This window comes from Lepisosteus oculatus, chromosome 9 (genome assembly GCF_040954835.1).
Source record: "Lepisosteus oculatus isolate fLepOcu1 chromosome 9, fLepOcu1.hap2, whole genome shotgun sequence".
Classification (NCBI taxonomy): domain Eukaryota; kingdom Metazoa; phylum Chordata; class Actinopteri; order Semionotiformes; family Lepisosteidae; genus Lepisosteus; species Lepisosteus oculatus.
This window is the reverse complement of record NC_090704.1, coordinates 45,944,715-45,964,195: the sequence shown is the minus strand read 5'-3', so window position 1 is coordinate 45,964,195 and position 19,481 is coordinate 45,944,715.

Here is a 19,481-nt window from a genome sequence, read left to right as displayed (position 1 = left end):
CCTTTGGCAGAACTGAGCATCAGCAGAGCATGCAATGACTCTGGAGCTGGACGATGGGCAGTGCTGTTTGAATGGTGGCAGTGACTCTGCTCTGCTTCTCACAGTGTAGAGGCACACTGGAAGATTCCACACATCCTTGGGGACCAGTGGAAATAAGATCATTGGACCATCATAAGTTCTGTTTGCTGTAAATGGAACTGAGAATTTTGAAGAAAGAAATATCTTAAAAGTCTTAAAAGCTTTAATTAAAGTAAGACACTGAGAATTTATAAAGGTAAAGACTATCCTAGCATTTTTTGTACAAGAGAAGGAAAGAAACGTTTCATTAGACATTTAACTTAAACTGGATTGGTCAGAATGTAGTGTTGCCGTATTTTCAGACAGCAGCATTAACACCTTGTCACGTAACCTCGTCAGGTCTCAAGCACTAAGCAAAGATGGGCCTAGTCAGTGCTGGGATGAAAGGAATCTAGGGAAAACTGGCATGCTGCTGCAAGTGGTGGGATGGACCTGTAGGTGGCACTCTTCTCGTACAGAATTTCCAGAACCTAGTAAGGTCACCATGGAAATTGTGATGTAAGGGGTTTATTCATTTAAAGAGTCCGGACAAGTTTGTCATTAAAGATTCAAGGGCACTGTGTGTAAGAGTAGGGGTGACCCTGAAGTCCTCCTGCCAACATTCCACTCCAGGTTTGAACAATCTTACATCCCTAACATTCCCCTTCAATTCAGCCGGTGAAGTAATTGAAGGGCTTTCAGGAAGGCAAAGAGCTCTGGCAGTTAAAGAGGATTTTGTAGCAGTACGTGGGTTTTTTCTCCAAGAATTATAATGACTACATTGTGTGTGCAGCTCTAATGCAATTAGTGAAAAAAGGTTTTGTTATGGGATGCAACAGTTGAAATATCAAAACGGTATCTTCCTTTTAAGCTTCAGGACTGCTCAGCTTGTTTAGACTCCTGATTAAACTCTGGGGAGATGGAGATGCATTTCAGAAATGCTTTTTTAATACCTTTGATAAACAGACTCCCAAGTGCCCGCCTTGAGCTAATATTTTAACAGTTATTTTGTTGAAAGCTGTTCAGCATAGACAACATTTTCATAACCTGAATTAATCTTCCTACCTGTTATTGTAATGTCAGGTTTGAAATAGTCCATATTTCCAGAATTTAAAAAGTGAAGGAATTCTGTAATGCTAATACTGCTAAGCATGTCTTTCTAATAGCTCATTGAACAATTTTAATACAGGAGGAAGAGGCACCAGCTCCATCTCCTTTATTTCAAATGCTGCTTAGGGTGGGGGGCTGGTCAATTTTTAGGACAAATTAAACAAATATTAGCAACTTTGATTCATATGTAAATTTAATAGACAATACAGATTCCAGCAATACTGAAATTGAAATACCTGGCATTCTGAAAACTGGCATGGATCAAGTTTTGCATATGCAAAGATCTTTTGTTTCTCACCATTACAATGTTAATGACTCATTCGGACCTGGGAATGAATAAATTGATCAAGACAAAATAGGATGATTTTCTTCATGAATGTCACCCAGGGCTGGAAATCGGAAGCTGTAAGGATCCTGACTTGGCCCTTGGCCAAGCACCCTGCTTTGTGGATGAACACAGGTCTCCAATGGTCCAGATCTGATAGCAGGAGAAGTGTTGATGGATTGATTGACAGGTGACTTAACCAGACCACCAGACCACCCTTGCGAGCAAAAAACTATTCCCTGTCTTAGCCTTTTCTATTGTTTTGCTGCCAGCTGCACATTCATTTATCCCATATTAGAGAAAAATCTAATACAATGTGAGAGAAACAGACGAGCACAAAATAGACAGCGGTGTGTGTGTGTGTGTGTGTGTGTGTTGGGGGGGGGGGGGGAGCATTGTTGCCACTCATTCCTGGACTCACATGATGCTGGTGTGCCCTCTTTAAGAAATGTGCATGTTTAGAAAAGTTTCTTCTCACCTCCCAAAGGCATGTTAGTAGATGGCACAGAAGACCCCCTGCTTGTGGTAAGATTGATACCACAAATAAACAAGAAGCCCCTCAGACAACACGCTAAACCTGCAAAGGATGACATCAGCCATGTACGTAAGACATGCTGCCCGTGTATGGGCAACTTCAAGTCCCTGTAGTATCAACCTCAGGTTTCCAGCTCCATTTCCACCCCTTATACAAACTGAATATTCTCACATTCCAGACAGTTACACTAAGCCATTATCAGTCTCATTTTCCATCCATTTTCTAACCACTTCTTCCAATTCAGGGCCTGTGGGGACCTGGCGCTTCTCCCAGCAAGCAGCAGGTGCAAGGCAGGATACACCCTGAATGGGACACCAGCCCGCTGCAGGGCAGTCACACAGACACGCACACACTCACCCCGGGGGCAATAAACCCACCCACATGTCTTTAGACTGTGGGAGCACCCAGAGGAAACCTACACAGTAATAATAATTAATAATTCCTCACACTTCTATAGCACTTTTCTGGAGACTGCACTCAAAGCGCTTTATAGGTAATGGGGATGATGCGATGGCAGCCATAGTGTGCCAGTACCTTCTCCACACACCAGCTCTCAGTTGGGAGGAGAGCAGAGTGATGAAGCCAGTTCAGAGATGGGGATTATTAGGAGGCCATGACTGGTAAAGACCAGGGGGAAATTTGGCCAGGACACCAGGGTAACACCCCTACTCTTTTCGGGAAACGTCCTGGGATTTTTAATGCCCACAAAGAGTCAGGACCTCGGTTTTATATGTCATCTGAAGGACAGCGCCTTTTATACAAGTACTGTATAGTGTCCCTGTCACCATACTGAGGCATTAGGACCCACTCAGACTGCAGGGTGAGTGCCCCCTACTGGCTCCACTAACACCACTTCCAGCAGCAACCTTAGCTCTCCCAGGAGGTCTCCCATCCAGGTACTAAGGAGGCTCACACCTGCTTAGCTTAATAGTGGGCCCCATCATCAGTCCCAGTTCAGGTGAGCTACTGTATTACTAACTGAAAAGGCCTGCAGCTGTCTTCACAGTGGCAGCCCTATTGTCATTGCTCCCTGCCACTGATAAATGACATGTGCTTAACTGCCCATTCAAAGAGGGACAGAGTGGGCTCCCTTCCCTATTAATCCACCCTGACTGCAGTAGCTCTGCCTCAAAGGCAGCTGGAGCACGGCTCAGGGGAAGAAGTGGAAGACAGTGAGGTGTCGATCTTTCCCATAATAAGAGCCATAACACAAGCCCAGTTCGATTCGTCTTGTACTTTTTTGGTTCCGCTTGAGAAATCCATCTTCTCGTTTCATCCTCGCACTGAGGTTCACCGCTGATCCTGCAGGGCCTCTGAGTCTGTGTCACTCCGTGCTGTAATCTCTTGATCTGCATCAGATGTTCTCTAAGCTGGTCCTCATTACCACTGCTTCTGGGGCTTCACTCATTGACAATTAGAAGTAACCTACTGTATAAGAGCTGGTGGACTCCGGGAGCAGGAGTGAATATTGCAGTCCTTGTGTGCACAAAGCCTGTGTTTTATTTATCTGGTTATTGAACTTCTGGTTTTGCTGTAGGGGCTGCTCTAGTGGTAGGAATCTAACAAACCGTTTTCACTCCCAGTCTCCCTGCGAGCCAGCAATCCAGACACTGTGAAGAACTACATTTAATTCATTATAACGCCTTCTTGCATTTGAATAGTAGATTTCCCTTTTACCTTTCAAGGATTTCTTTCCAGCAGCTGTTTTTCAGGCTCTTATTATTTCCGCCTTTCTTCTGCTGTGCGTTTCTCTTCTGTGCCAGTTTCTTCCCACACCGCAGTAGGAGCCGAGCTCAGGTTCCAGCTGTGTGGCCCTTTTTTGGCAGAGTGTGGAACAGAACCAGAACAAATGCACAGACGTCTTGGCAGTGGTTCAGGCCTGGAGAGACATTACATTACGTGCAAGATATCAATACCCCAGCTTATGTCTTCAGCAATCAGAGGCGCCCTGATAAAGCACTCTAACCCCTTCTCTCATGGGGAACATGAACTTTTTTCCTTTAAAAAAGCAAATCCACCATTACAGGTCTCAATTTCACCCAGCACCAGGGCGTTTCTTGTAAGAATCCTAGGAAAGCATGAACACAGAGCCTTACCAGTGCAGAATTCTCAGTTCCTCGTGCACGTTCTTCACGGCATTCAGTTCTTTGAAGTTACTGTCAGGGATTATGTAAATTTATTTGTGACATCGGCTGCTCAGATCACAGCAGTATGAATTAAAGAGCACGAAATAATCCTAACATTTTAATTTAAGAAAATCCTAGAAGTCTTAGTTGCTTATTTAAAAATGGGACGCTTGGTCTTCTCAACGGGTTGAATACACTTTGTCTTTTCAAGTGGAATAACATGTACTGACAGATCTGAACCAGCCTTATCATAAATCACAACAAGTAAGAAGTGGGGGGGATGTGTTGTATGCTGTTTAAAGTCTTTGATTAAACCACTACTACGTGGTGTTGGGGACTTGTGTCTATCAGGTGCTAATGTAGTCTGTATATGAGAAAGTTGCTCATCTGCACTTGGAAATAAAATTCAACTCCTTTAGACTGCAGCGATTTAAAATGAAGGTGCATCAATTCAAAGAGGATACAGCTGCAACCCTAGCCTTATTTTTTTATCTCAGCTCTCCAGCCTGCTCGCAGCCTCTGTCTAGACTCTTTACCCTTGGTGACATCACAGAAACCTGAGGATTTCACAGATTATTATCTCCTGTTCTTTCATATTTCTTTTTCCCCTCCAATGCCAGGCTAACACATCTCTCCAAATCTGATAATCGTATTCTAAAGCAAACAGAATAATCTCTGTGTTCTCCTGCTGCTCGTACTCTTCATAACACGGGAAATGCAGACCAGTCATTCCTGCTCATTGATAAAGCTGACAGCTTCTACGTCTGGACATCTGCCTTGCTGTAATGCATTTTGTCATGTTGAACAAGCTTTTGATCTCATTGTGAAGCAGAAGTCACGTGGAAGAGACTAGGGAAGCTGTTGCCGAGTTAAATGAGCTATGAGGAGCTCAGGAGGAGGAAAGTAGATCCGCACAAAATTCATTTGATCTTCTTACCCACTTAAAAAGGGCAGGTGTATTAATGCAGCAACTGAAACTGCAGGGCAGTTATGGGCTCCCATACTGTAAAATGCAGTAACACGAATGGATTCTGTAACAGCCCCCTTTCTCACTTCATTAGATTTAATTGATTCTGAGATCCAGTAACCTGGAGGTATGTGCAAGTTGTTCCCTTGTGAACATCTATGGCGGCGTAACATTGGAAAGTCATAAAACATGGTTTCATGGTATTCAAAGAAAGCACAGAAGGGGGATAATCAAACAAAATACAATATTAATGGTGAAAAAGCACAAAATATCAAAGCAAATACACATTTTGTAAGAGCTGTTACAAATTCAGCTAAAATGCATTTTAAAATATAGCAACCAATGTAATAATGTGTTGAAACTGAAGCATATCGGATTTCTTTTTTTAATTTTTCACATGCAGGACACGACAGGCAGTAAAGAGTCACTGTATCACCAGTCAGCTTCCGCCAGTCATTCCTCTCTTTGTGCTCCTGTACGACACTCCTGTTTGAGCCTTCAAAACTGAATCCCATAAGAACGTAAGAAAGGTTCCAAACCGATCCCAAGATTGCCTAAAAAGAAGCCAGGCTTCAGCTGCAATACTGTGGCTGTGCAGCTGGTACCTCACTCCCTCAACTCTTTGCACACGCCCCTCTGTCTCGTTCTTATTCTCGTTCAAAATCACGTCTATCGGAAAAGACAAGAACGAAGAGGATATCTCATTAGATTTATTTTTCCTTTGTAATGCCGAAATGCGAAAGGAAAGAAGGGGAGGTCTCTCGAGAGGAGCGGCCCCAGGGCTGCATGTCAGGGAGGCTCAGTTACAGCCAGTGAGCTCCGTCCCTCAGGCCGGAGCTGCGCGCTGCCTCTCACACGCCACCTCCAGAAAGATGCACACTTCTGGAAGTCAGGAGCTCCGTCACCGGAGCGGGTCCGATTGCCATTGGTTGTTTTACTCAGAAACAGGAGCTGGGCCCTGTGCCTCCATGAGGCTCATCCATCAGATGGTTTGAGGACTTCCTTCTCTCTGGCAGGGATCTTTGTAGACCAGCAAGCCCCGATTACCCACTACAAATTCAGAGCAACTAATATGCCATTAAAGTACCTGCACAAAAAGCTTTGGTCGTAGAGCCTGTGAGGGCTTCGTACCCTGCAGAGCTCTGACACTAGTACTGCTGATGCTCTTCCCAGCACATGAGCAGGTGAGACAGTGTGTCTTACAAGCTCAACATGACGGTGCTTGATGAGAGCACAGCTGAGCTGCAAGAGCAAAGCACACTGAGCCAGAGAAAAGAAGCCCGCAACACATTTACTGTACATGTTGCGCTGCAGAGCCTATTCGGCTGAAAGACGAGGCGCGCGAAAGAAGCAGTGAGCAGAAGGTCACATTCCAAAGAGCACAAGGACTCAGCCTTACTGTGGCATATTTAAATGCCACCCAAAACCACGCGGAGCAGTAAAGGACACACGTGCGTGACCTCCAGGGGACTTCTCAGCTATTTTTTTAAGTCAATATTATTGTGGAGCCTGTGCTGGAAGTACATGTTGTAATGACATAAATATCAGTAGGCCAGCCACATGTTCTGCCTCTTTATTGTTAAATAATTCTGGCAAGAAAGCAGCGTTTACGGCCCACGCTGTTTTGCGATGGATTTTTTGTTATTCCAGCTGCCTGTATGAAGAAAGCTATTAGCTGGTTGCTGGCTGACGATCCACTTTGAAATTGACCTTTGAGAGTGTCTGCAGACATTGTGAACTTATCAGCCTTCACAAGAGAGACACAGGTATTGAAAGTCACTGTACCAAGCCCTGCATGATGGAATAGAGGCTACAGTACTGTATGTCCAGGGCTCTGTGCATCTGATTTTCTGTAAACCCATCATTTTGCTTTCAGAACAGATGGAACAAACTGACGGCTCGTTAACTCCTCCTCGGTCTTGGATCTTCTGTCCGTGTCACACAAGAGGTCAGTTCAGTCTGAGGGGAGCAAGCGGGCTTTCCTGCACGACCAGAGCCCTGACTGACACTTTCAGGGAATGAGACAGTCATCGCCATTCTCTCTCAGTACCTGCAGATTTGATGAGTGAGGGCATTAACTCACTGACTATCTAGCTCATGTCACACCCCACACTCTCCCTCGCAAACACCGTTACATTCCCAAACCCACCGTTTCACAATCTCATTCCGAATTGAACTCATCACATTCCCACATGCACCAGATTCCACAGATTCTCACTCCCGGACCAATTATCCAACCACATCCCTCTCCATTCAGTATTTAAAGTTCCCTCACACACCAACCCAGGATCACTATTGAGAAGCCTCATGAAGTATTCTCGTGGGTGCGTGGGTGCGTGGGTGCGTGGGTGCGTGGGTGCGAATCTTTGCTCCTGCCTTTTGACCATGCTCTTTGGATTTGGTTTTTGGAGTTGTCTTTTTGGATTTCCCTGGTTACTGGACTCATTGCTTCTCCAATCAACCAAGCCACTGGATTATGTGTTTTGGATTGTCACTGTGCTGCTCCACATTCTGCAGGATTCACAGTTACACAAGGATCCTCCTATTCTACCTATTGGTTCCCTGACAGCTTAGATGTATTCATTTACATTTTTAAAAAATGTTCCTATTACCATTTGTATCACCATACCTCTTTCTTCTTTAAATAATAATTCTGTATACTGTATATTGTAAAGCATTGTTAATGTTAGAGAACTCTGGTGCAAATGGATGTTTCCTGACGTTGCTTCTGCTTGAAATAACTACCTGGCCTGTAACCCGTCTGATGGATATTTGTCAGTCAATTTTGGTCAGTTTAAGGAAAAATCCATCAAACAGAATCCACACAGATACTGACATTCCACTTTGTGTCACTTATTCGCTTGTGTCACAGCTTTCTAAAAAGAGGTTTCAATTTCTTCCAGGGGACAGCTGTGGCAGTGTGTGTTGCCTGCCATGCAAAAAGTATTTGTTAAGATTGAAAAATAAAATGGGAGGAAAATGGGTCACACACCTGAAACATGTTTCTCCTTTCAATTTTGTTGCATAGAATTAACCTTCACGTGTTTAATTTCTTGCCCAGTTCCTAATTGCTGAAAACTGTGAACTCATCTCAAGCTGTAAGCGATTCAGAGATAAGAGCTCTGTGGCTGTGGAGGTCTACGATTCCATTGAACAAGCTCATAGGCCAAAAAACAGAAGCTAGTCAGAATGTGTCACCCTGCTGGGGGCACATTTTAATGTTTTGTTCTCAAATTTGAAACAAGAGTACAACACATTTGTAATTCCAAACTTTGTTCTGAAACAAAAATCTGTCTGAAATTCAATTAATTTTTACAGTGGTAAATGTTTTAGTAGTTAAAAGCATGTCTTGTCTTTCACAAGGCCTTTTTTGTCCATCTGTCCTGACAGAACTTTCAGGAAAACTGCATAAGTAATCAGGAAATATAAAAGCAAGATAAAGCAACATATAACAATACCACTAAGACAAATCTCATGAGCATGGTCTTTCCTCATCCTCAAAGATGCAATTAAAAACCTTTGTCTGTCTACCTGAAGGTACTGATCACACTTAGCCTTCATAACGTGTGAAGAGACACATGTAGGCGCAAGGTGATAACAGGATAGATTATTTGACAGCACTGTCCATGAGTCCCACTGTCCAGGTAAGCTGGGGAGCTGGGAGCAGATAATGATTGAGTAGCAGAGCCCCTGGACTAACACAAACTGTGCACATAGACATGTACGGTATGTTTCAAGAAAAAAATATTACCCAACTAGCAGATTCACCTTGAATGGAGAGCATCTTCCTGTTTTGCCAGAGTAGAAATGCAAGATTTTGCTTTCACCTGCACCAATTTTACCACATTTTACAGCCTATCAAAACGTAGAAGATTTTTGTCTAATTAAAATTTTACAGAAATTGCCTCTTCAAGAAGCATGATGCCTCTAATATACTGACTCAGAAAAAAAAAGAAACAAGAAAAAAGAATATCTAAGACAGGAAATAACATTTTGGAGACCTGTCTTCAAAGAACCTAGAGAAGCTAGGTCTGTTTATGTGGAAAAATACAGACAATTTACATGAAAATCCCCAGAGCAAGTTCAGGCCCTTTTAAAAAAAAAGATGCATGGCTTAGAAAATCCTGAGAAATAACCAATTAGAAAAGGGAAAGTGTGCAAATAATCAACATGTTTTACTAGCTCGTTTCAGATTCCATCCACTATCAGAAAACCACTGGTTCCCAGTAAAGGCCATGACAACCCAGAGCCTGTCCAGCATGTCTTTGTGAGGAAGTTGGAGTACCCATAGAAACCCATGTGAGTGCCAGGGGAAACATGCAAACTCCACACATGGTACCCCCAGACTGGATTCGTGGCCAGGACCCGACACCTGTGACACAGCAGCGTCTCTGCCATGCATGCCACTGTGCTGTCTTGTATCAGATCACTAAAATACAATTAAAAATAGCCAAGCCATTTCCAGGTTTCTAAACAGGATACAGTACTCTACAGCACAGCAGTGTGTAAATGATACATACATTAAAAGTGCGTATACGAAACAAAGAGCAAAACTGTTCTTTAAATAGCTCAAGAACTAAAACTTTGTGAATATACTGTACCTCCTGGTTTTGATGAAGACCCTGAGGAGAAACAGTCAGAGTTTCAAACTCCCTTCCTTCAGGTTTAGATACTCCCTTCCAGTAGCCCAGCAGTGTTGCTGTGAACATTACAGCACTCATACATACTGTATGAATTCGTCGCCTCAGGGCAAACAGCTGAATTATTGAGAGCAAATTAGTGTGCATGCTGTATAAAGCACTGTACACTGTGAATGCACAGATAGCTGCAGCTGCTCTGCAAACTCCTCTGGACGAGTCCAGTAAGCAGAACACCTGGAACATCTACAGGTTGCCCGACAGTCAGATACCTACACATCCCATGAAGGGCGCTACAAAGTCTTCATTGTCCAGCATGTTATGAAATGTTTCTGTATTTTCCCTCACAGGATCAATAAAATATCTATCTATCTATGTTAGAGGCAGAGTTTCAGGCTTGCCATACCAAACACAAATATAGGGCTTTTCCTGCTGTAAGATATATTGTTGCCATGAGATATTTTATTGCTTTTTTATGCTCCAAGGCAAGATGTTGTGATTGAGTAGATGAGTGAATATCCCCCCATTGTAGGTACATTTCTGAGTTCGATCAGGAACCAGGTGGGTCTGAGAGCACTTGCCTCCTCTCTCACTGCATCCACAGGAGGAACAGTTTGGGATAACTAGTCAAACCTAATCTGCTTGTTTTACGAGCGTGGAACGTATCTGGAGTATTCGGCACAAAACCCCAACCCCCACACATGGGGGAGAACATGCAGACTCCACACAGACAGATGTCTAACCCAGGAATTGAGAAGCAGCACTGTCAACCACCACACTGCCACACCTGTGCTATACAAGCTACACAACAGACAGCAACCAAGAGTGGTACAATGAATCAAACACCACATCTGACAGACCGGAAGGAAAGGTATGTTGCACAAGAGAAGCAATTTCCACCCACAAGACACAGTAGAACTGTAAGAGTAGATATGCTGTTGGGCTAAAATGGAAACTGGAAGCATGAACATGTAATGTTACTTGTTTTATGGATTTGGGGTATTTTACGATTAGATAGATTTATGTGGTACCCACTCCTAGATGTGGATAGCCAAAGACCACAGCTGGGGTAGACAACGCCAATGTATCCTCCTATTCCTGCACAGCAGTAGATCCCATGGCTTGCTCTGCGGCCTATGAGTCTGCAGTGCTGTCAGTGGGAGAGGCGTAACTCCATCAATTACAGTATCTCCCGTGGTGTGAAAAATGGCGGATGGTTTATACTGAATGCAGGTTTTGGAGGAAATTGTGCACAACCCTGATCTGTGCTGATTCTGGTAAGAGGGTCATAACAGACAAGCTGAGTCAAGTGTAGGGATCCAACATGATGCAGATAAAGAAACATTTTGAAGACATACAGTAGGTGCAGACATACAGATGCAGATATACGGCACTTTTGTCCTCTGCCTCAGCTCAATCAGATTGACAACGATCGTTATTTTTGAATTGACAGTGTCTGTGAAGAGGAAAGGACCTCTCACAGCCCTGAGTCAGGCGCACCAGCGTGATCCAGCAGTAAATAACACACACAGTACTAGACACAGGTAGATCAATGGCAGTCCTTTGCCTCTAGACATTCTACATTGAACTAGGACGCTGCAGTACTGAGAGACAGAAGCCTTCATTTCAGGCTTACAAACATGGAAGAGTCTTTATAATGTTGTGTTCTATAATATTGTCTTTTCACTCCTGGACTCCTGCAATACCCCATCTAACAAATTAGCAGAAAGACAAAGGCTTAAATAAGGTACATTTTTTAACCTGTGGGAGACTTGTTAAAATAATACAGAAAAATCCAATATGCTGTTAGTTTACACATGTCAAAATTATACCTATGCATAAAAAAAGTTAAAAGATATTCTGCCTCTGCCTAATAGCGGCTCCCTGCAGCTCTGCTATATGATAAATACATATTATTTCAGCAAATAGGCAGCAAGCATGAATAATTAATGTCTTGCTTGCAATGGTCTTCAGGTGTCTGGGTATTCCTGAACAAATAGTTACACGCTCTTCAGAGAAACCTAACCAAGCATGATGAATTTAATAAAGCTTTTTGTAAACGCTGGGGTAATTTTAGATTGTGAAAAAATGCTTTTCCGATCTAACTTGAAAATGGGCCATGCCTTCCCCGAACATCTTGGTTTCATCCAATGCAGCAACTGTCTCCAGATTAACATGTGGCATTAATTTTAATGAGAAGGCAGAAAGAGCTAGCTTTTCTGTCCGATGCACTCTACACCGGAGTGGCGATGCGGTGAGATATCACAGGCAGCCACAAATCCATGGCAAACCCCAATCTTAAATTCTGGAGATGTGATGTAATGATTCGGATTACTAATCCTGTAGCGTCAAAGAAAATGACAGGCTGCATTCCAAAACCAATTAAAATCCCTGAATCATGTCCATGCCTGTAGGGCGATGAGGCTTTTATTTTCTCATTAATTAATTTCTGCTAATGAGCTAGAAAATCCTAAAATACCATTTAAACCTGCAGATAATCCTCTTAGAGATATCCGACATGTATCATTAGTAATAAACAGTATCTCTGTGTTTTCTGAATTAGGCCTTTTCCTTTTTTCTTTGCAGGCTCTGCAAGAATCTACATGTCTTGTGATAAGATGATGGGATTTCCCCCCATTTTATTTAATTGACGGTTACACTAGTTACAACACATTCTGGATTTAATGTGTATCTCTAGATTTTTTATGTAAAGTGTCAGGGCCCACACACTGGATCAATGCTGTCCTGAAATCATATGTTTTATTGGGCCAACATCTTTTTTTGTGTCTCAAGATCTGGCAGTGTATAGATGAATGAGACTGTGTTGACGGACCATCTTTCAAAAGCTTTTGGCTGCACTGTTAGGTCTCTTTGTCTTCTTCTATATATATTTTTTTTTCATGAAATCAGCCTGTAAAAGTCTATGCCCTGGAAGACACTCATCTACCATTACAAAGTGTTTCAAATAAACACAGCAGGGTCATGCCCAAGCACGTTTGGAAGGCAGGAGGCTGTGAGGTTCCATTGCTGGGTTCAAAATAAAGGTCTTTGCTCTCTTGCATCCTCACGCCCATTAATTGCTCACCTCGTTTCCCTGGGAACCCCAGCTACAGCTCGTCTAGGGCTCAGCCGCCCCTACCCCTGCCACAGAGTGAGGACGACACAAAGACAGAGACTTACCTGTGCTTTCCAAGGGAAAACAGCCATTCAAAGGGGACCAGATGCCCATGTCAAGCGAGGGGGAAGGTCACCAGCGAGCCTTCACTGCCTCAGCAGAAGCTCACCAACCACAGCCAGTGTCCAGCCACACTGGCTAACTGCCCTGACTGACCAGCGCTTAGTCCCCGACATAGTCTGGGACCCCTGAGCGCAAATTCATGACACGCCGGCAAGTGAGAAGTGAGAGAAAGGACCTACCGTGGGCTGGGACCTCAGCGGTTTGAGACACAGGCTTGGCTTTAACCTGCCTGACCGAGAGAGCTGTTGCCTGGAACTGAGGATGACGCGCTCAGAGGAAAGAGATGCCGTGACCTCAGGTACACGAGAGTGCAGGACTCATTCTTCCACGGAGCGAAGGGTGAGTTCCTGGGTCACAAACATAATTTAAAACTTTGTGCCGCACGTTGTCCCCTCCAGCTGTAATAAAAAGCAATCATCAACCTCCCAGCTTCTCTTATTTCTGGAAATCGATTACGAATGATCAGCAGGATTTCAGCACTCTTACTGTCTCTACGCAAGGCCATCCGAATGGAGCTCCGATCTTCCTTTCTGAAAAGACAACACAATTGTTGTTTCTTTTAGCACTTCACTTATTTCATTTTTCTAGGGTTGAGGCAAAATAAGAACTGAGTGAAATGAACAACTCATGTGTTTCTTCTAGTTGTTGTAGGAAGCACCACCCACAGCAAACACTCTTAACATTTGTATCCATTTTGTTTTTTCTTATCTTGTTAACTACTGTCCCAGATTAAACAGGGCAATTATCGGAAGCAAGCAACAGCGCTCTTACTTTGATGTTTCACGGATCTGTAAAGGTTAAAACAAGTGATACTGGAGATCTGGAGATTTTTCCAACCTTGGGAATGAGTCAGAAGTTTCTCGTGTAAAGCAGTGGGAATTTCGTTTTTCGGTTTAAGAATTTGCACCTTCAGTTTTCAAGGAATGAATTAGGTGCGTAATCGAGGGATGGGTGTATTTGTTACCACTCACACCTCCCACAAGTCTCTGCTCTGTTTGAAATCATTCAAAAGTGCTTTCACGGGTGACAAAATTAACTTGGGCTGTTTCTGGCAGCCATGCAAATGAACAAAAACAAAAGCATCCTCAAAAGAACAGAAAGAATCTTGTTCAGTTTTCCGGCAGGCCAGGCTTCCCTGTAATGTACATCTCTGCTCCTGTGTCTTCCTGGCTCTTTCCGCAGGGCCCTGCTCGCTGATCGCCGACAATAGTTCCTGATTTCTGAAATGAATCCAACTGGGCTGCGGATTTTCAACTCGTTGTAGAAAATCACCTCGTTTTTTTTGTATTCCATCACATTTTATTTGTCGGGGGCCCGGATTGTTCAGCGGCACTGTGACACACAGATGAGATTGAAATCTCTTCGGTCGGATCTTAGTTCACCTCGAATGTAACCAAAACCTTTCTGTACCTACTTCACTCAGGGAGACCCTTCTGCTGTTAATTGATACCAACTTGGGTTGCTAAGCAACAGCTTGGCAGTCCGTGGTAATTTTCCTTACATCACAGGGCTGTCACAGTTCATGCAACAGACAAGGAGCTTCCGAACAGGAGTTGATGGGCACCTGATTTTTGCCCACCCCAGCTGCACTGGGATAAAATCACCGAGCAGCACACGCACGGATACTGCGAAGACAGCGGCTGGCAACAGAGGTCTCTTTTAGGTTTAATGTTCTGTTGCGCCGTTCAGGGTGGCTGCTGGTCACCCTCAGAAACTTCTGTGAATGAAGCTGTTTGGCCACTCAGTTTCAGCGCTAAGCAGAGTAGGAAGAGCAGTGGACCTTTCCATGAGCACTGGGTTTAAGGCACGTTTGACCCCTTCTTTCTTTTAGCAGCTTTGAACTCCACGTACAGAATGACACTGTCCCCCCAGCAGAGTGGAACTCCAGTAAAAAGAATAATCTGTGAGGTCGTGTCCGTGCCGTGTGTGTGAAGCAGAACCTAGTAAATTGATTTTTAAAATTTTAAGCACTCATATACAGTATCTTATTTGAAAGAAGGTTCATTGCGATTTGCAAGCTAAAGCACAATATGATGTATGTTAATAATCTCATCTTAATCCCATTTAGACACTCAAGAATATCACTCATGCTTTTTTAATAACCTCACCTTTTATCTCTGTCCAACTGTGCGCAAGCAAGGCAGGAAAAGATGATTGAAAGCGGGACTAATTAACTAACCATTCCTGTAACATGACAGGTCCCTCTTGAAGTCAACCACTAGCAAGGCTGAAACTCATTTACACAAGTCAATCTCCTTCCTCCGGAGAAGCCCTCAGAATCCTAAAACATTCCTGAGACTCTGGAAAGCAGTGAGCAACCATTAAAGGATTGTTCCAAGCAGCACGTCAATCGCCTTCAGTTCCTGCAGGTCTTAAAAGAAGTTTGCCATTCCTGTATCGGTAAGAGTGGTTGAGCAACCTTGTCTCGCCTGGATAGGAAACCACAGGCCTAGTGGCTCAAATTCACAGACAGCACTGAAGACAAGCAAAGCAAAATGTGCCTTTTAGGCCATTACTCAAACTTTACTTCTCATACACACACAAATTGCTGTCACATACACATAAAATGCTCTCTCACTCTCCATTTTACCTCTCACATGCACACACAAAGCGCTCTTACAGTACATTCATTAGTTTAACCTCTCACATACACATGAAATGCACTCACATTCACTAGTTTTGCCTCTCACGTTCACATTGTGAAGGAGTGCAAGGTTAGACTAGTGAATGTGGGAGCGTTTTGTGTGTGTATGAGAGGTAAATTTTGAATAATGGCCTAAACGGCACCTCATAAAAACGCATGTATGTTGTTCCAAACATTTTCCTTTCCCATTTCTTAAAAACAATCAGATCAGTACCTTCTTCATTGCACATGTGTGCCCCACACAGATTTAAAGCACGTGGAGGATAGAGGCTCTCTGGAGTTGGGTGGAGCTCCCTCAGAATATTGCGACTCCTCCTGCTTTCAGACTCAACCACAAGCCTAAAATCCTGTCCAGCTGGGCCACAGCGCTGTAGTTTTCTGGCACTAACCGGTAATCTGCAGTAACTCTGCTAATTACTGGCTCAACGGGAGCTGTTTAACAGGTGTTCTCTGCTTTCCTGCTGCTGTTTACAGACATCTGTAAAACCTGCAGAACAGTGGCCTGTCAGGAACGGAGGACTCTTGTTATATAATAACACCCCCCTACACATCCCCTGTCTAGTCCTCCAAAATGTTAAGTATTGGAGCTGAGCAACTGGACAAAAGACATCTGTAAGAATATGACCAGGGAACTTAAAAGTGAATTGTACAGTACCACCGTACAACCGAGCCTGGTATTGCTACCAAGCTCACTGCTGTAGGACTTTCAGTGATGTATTCTTAGATCAAAGTGCAAGCACTAAAGGTACTAAAGCATTCAGGAAATCATATACTGTATATAAAGCACTTCGGTGTGGGTCGACAGAACCTGAGCTGTTAATCAAAATCAGGTATCCTCCTTACATTTTTCATTCACAGCTGGGATTTCATACAAGCAATAATGACCCTATTGCAGGGCATTAACTGACAGAAGCAGTGGGAGGCTTGGGTTAGAGGACAGCTGCAATTACACCATAGTCTGCAGTGCCTACTCCATGCTAATTTTGGCAGTGTGTTATTTTATTGTGATGTTTGAAGTAACCATAACAGATCATAGCTCGGTGAGAGGCAATGCAGAACAACCGTACTGGTAGCCTATAAGGATACAAAACAAACTGGTGTGCTAGTTGTTTTAATTATTATCATCTTCATTATCATCATCAATTGAGCTTCTCAAGCAATAGTTAACCAATTTGTTGCTCTAAGACTGTGAAATGACGTCCCAGCTCATATCAGCTCTTATCAGTTCTTGCAAATCAGTCAGCACTTTCAGACTGTGTCTTGAATCACAATTTTATATTTTAGCTTTTAATTTTGCTTTACTGTATTTGTAACCTGAAAGTTTTTCATCTCTTGGGTTTATATTAAAGTATCTCACGAAGCATTGTGAAAGGAGCTATATAAATGGGGGAGAATATTAAAAGATCATTATTATCACATCCTGAAAGAAAATATAACTTATCCACTGAGTGGCTGAATCTGACCTGTGTGTGAAATAAACACACACCCACACCGATAAACAAGCACACGCAGGTAAAAAATGTGCTGCTTTCCTTTTCACTGGAGAAAAATGAGAAGATGAGTCAGACATGAGGTGCTCTGTGCCCCAGGAGAATGAGCACACAGCTGCGAAGGTGATTAAGGAAGTCACAGAATCAAACATGAGTAAGGTTACATCACCAGCAGTTAAGTCCATCCCAGAAAATCTGGAATCCTGCAGGTTGCAGATTTGCTTTTCATAAGCGATTGAATAACCAGGAAAAACAGATGGCTCCACTTCCTGTCCCAATAATTGGTTCAAGTTCAGATGTTACAGACTGGGCCCCACTATTCCTGGCTAAAAGAAAGACACAGGTACTGTAGGTGATGAAGTATATTTCTCCTGCAGCACCATGCAGGCTCTATCTTTGATAAATAAAACCTACAAGTTGTTCTGAATCAAGGCTGATATTTAAAGGCCATTACATAAATAAACAAATACAGCAATCTCATTTCCTGAGGGTCTCATATCTTCTTGTTTTTGTTCCAACCCAGGAGGTCAATTAACCAAATTATTTTCTTAACTAGATATACTGTACAGTATATACAGCAGGACTTTTCTTAAGATCAGAACATCGGCTTCATTAAATGTACAGTAACTTTATTATCCACACCAGGCACTTTCCCCTGCAACAGAGCTCGCTGTATCACCTGCAAATACATATCTAACACCACACTCATTCAAGGCCCCTCAGGACAATACTGGATCACCCAGATGGCATCTTGTACCTCCAGCAACCTTATTTACTGCGTCTCTTGCAGTAAATGCCCAGATTTCTGCATTGGGGAAACAGGAAGAAGACTCGAAAACCGCTTCAGAGAACATGTTAGTGCTGTGGAGATGAAAGATTTCTCAGAGCCTATTGTTTCTCATTTCACCTCTGACGGCCATGATCACACTGATCTCTCCATCTGCATTCTCAAAGCTCCAATAGCAGAAAGACACCAGAAACTAAAATGATCCTGAAACTTGGCTCACACCTTCCCCATTCTCTCAACGACAGACTTGTTTCCTTCTGATTCTCTCTGTTCATTTGTAGGTTTCGTTTCACACCTCCCCTCACCTCTCTCAACCTCGTACCACTTGATTGGCCACCCTGCCTCTCCCCTGCTCCCGCCTCCTCCTCTCTCCTGGCCTTTGTTTTCCCAAGCTATATTATCTGTGCTGACTGCCCCATCTTTCTTACACCGGAAGAAGGCTCCACAGCTGAAATGTTGTGTTTTCTTTCTTCTCTTTTCAGCGTGGAATAAACCCGTTACTTATTAACAGTAACAGTACCTATAAATCAGCACAGAGCCTGCTCAGGAGTATTGCACTTATTACCTGTCTTAGCCTTGGGATTAGAGTCTGGAATGCAGTCATGAGGGGGTATTCAGCGGGTGTTCCAGTCCCTGTGGCAGCAACAGTCCCCAAGTCATGAATTTTTCAGCACCTCGGCTCACATGTGACGTTCGCCATCCGACTTGGAAAAGTGAGCATCTGCTAGGCTCTGAATGGCTGCTCTGAGTGGCCTTTTAGAGCTAACTAGCAACTTGCCACTTGTGTGTATAATGAGAATCTGCAATTTCCGACAAATTGCGAATAAAGTCTACTGTTGTTGCCGGCCCAGCAAAGAAGGTAGGACTCTAAGGCAATGTCTGATCCATTGCGGCGATGTGGACTTACACCACTCTTATTTTAGATGAGCAAAATTAGCAGAGGTTGCTCTCAGGGACTCTGTAAAACACCATGTCCTAATGGGCCTGTGACACTCTTTCAGTCCAGGCTGATTTATGACACACTTAACTGAGACATGTGCTCAACACTCATCTTCTCCCTTTTGCAGTTGTAGTGACTGGAGAACACACCCTGGAAGTGTTCTTTTCCAGGTATTTAGTGGTGCCCTTACAAAATCTGTTACAGAGACCCGAGAGTCTATAACAACATAAGAAAGGCTCCAGACGATGGCAGGCTGAATCATTCGATAAACAGTCGCTGGTTGGTGCCAGGATCTCCTCCAGCTGTTTCCGGTTAAGGAACCGGGATATTGGCTCCAGCAACACTGCTGGGTGGCTTGTTCCAGGCTCCCACAACTCTGTGTGTAAAGAAGAGCCCCCTGTACTTGGTTTTAAAAGTGCATTCACCTGTGCTCTAAACTGGTCCGTGTTTCACTGTTGGTTCTGGAGACGTCCACCAGGCGGACCTTCTGAGGGTGTGGGTCTGGTGGCCTCGGGCTCTGCCCTGCTCCAGGTCGAGAAGGCTCAATGCCTTTGACCCGTCAGTGCAGGACACTCTTTTGAGCCCAGTAATGTATCTGGTTGCTCTTCTCTGCACAGATTTAAAG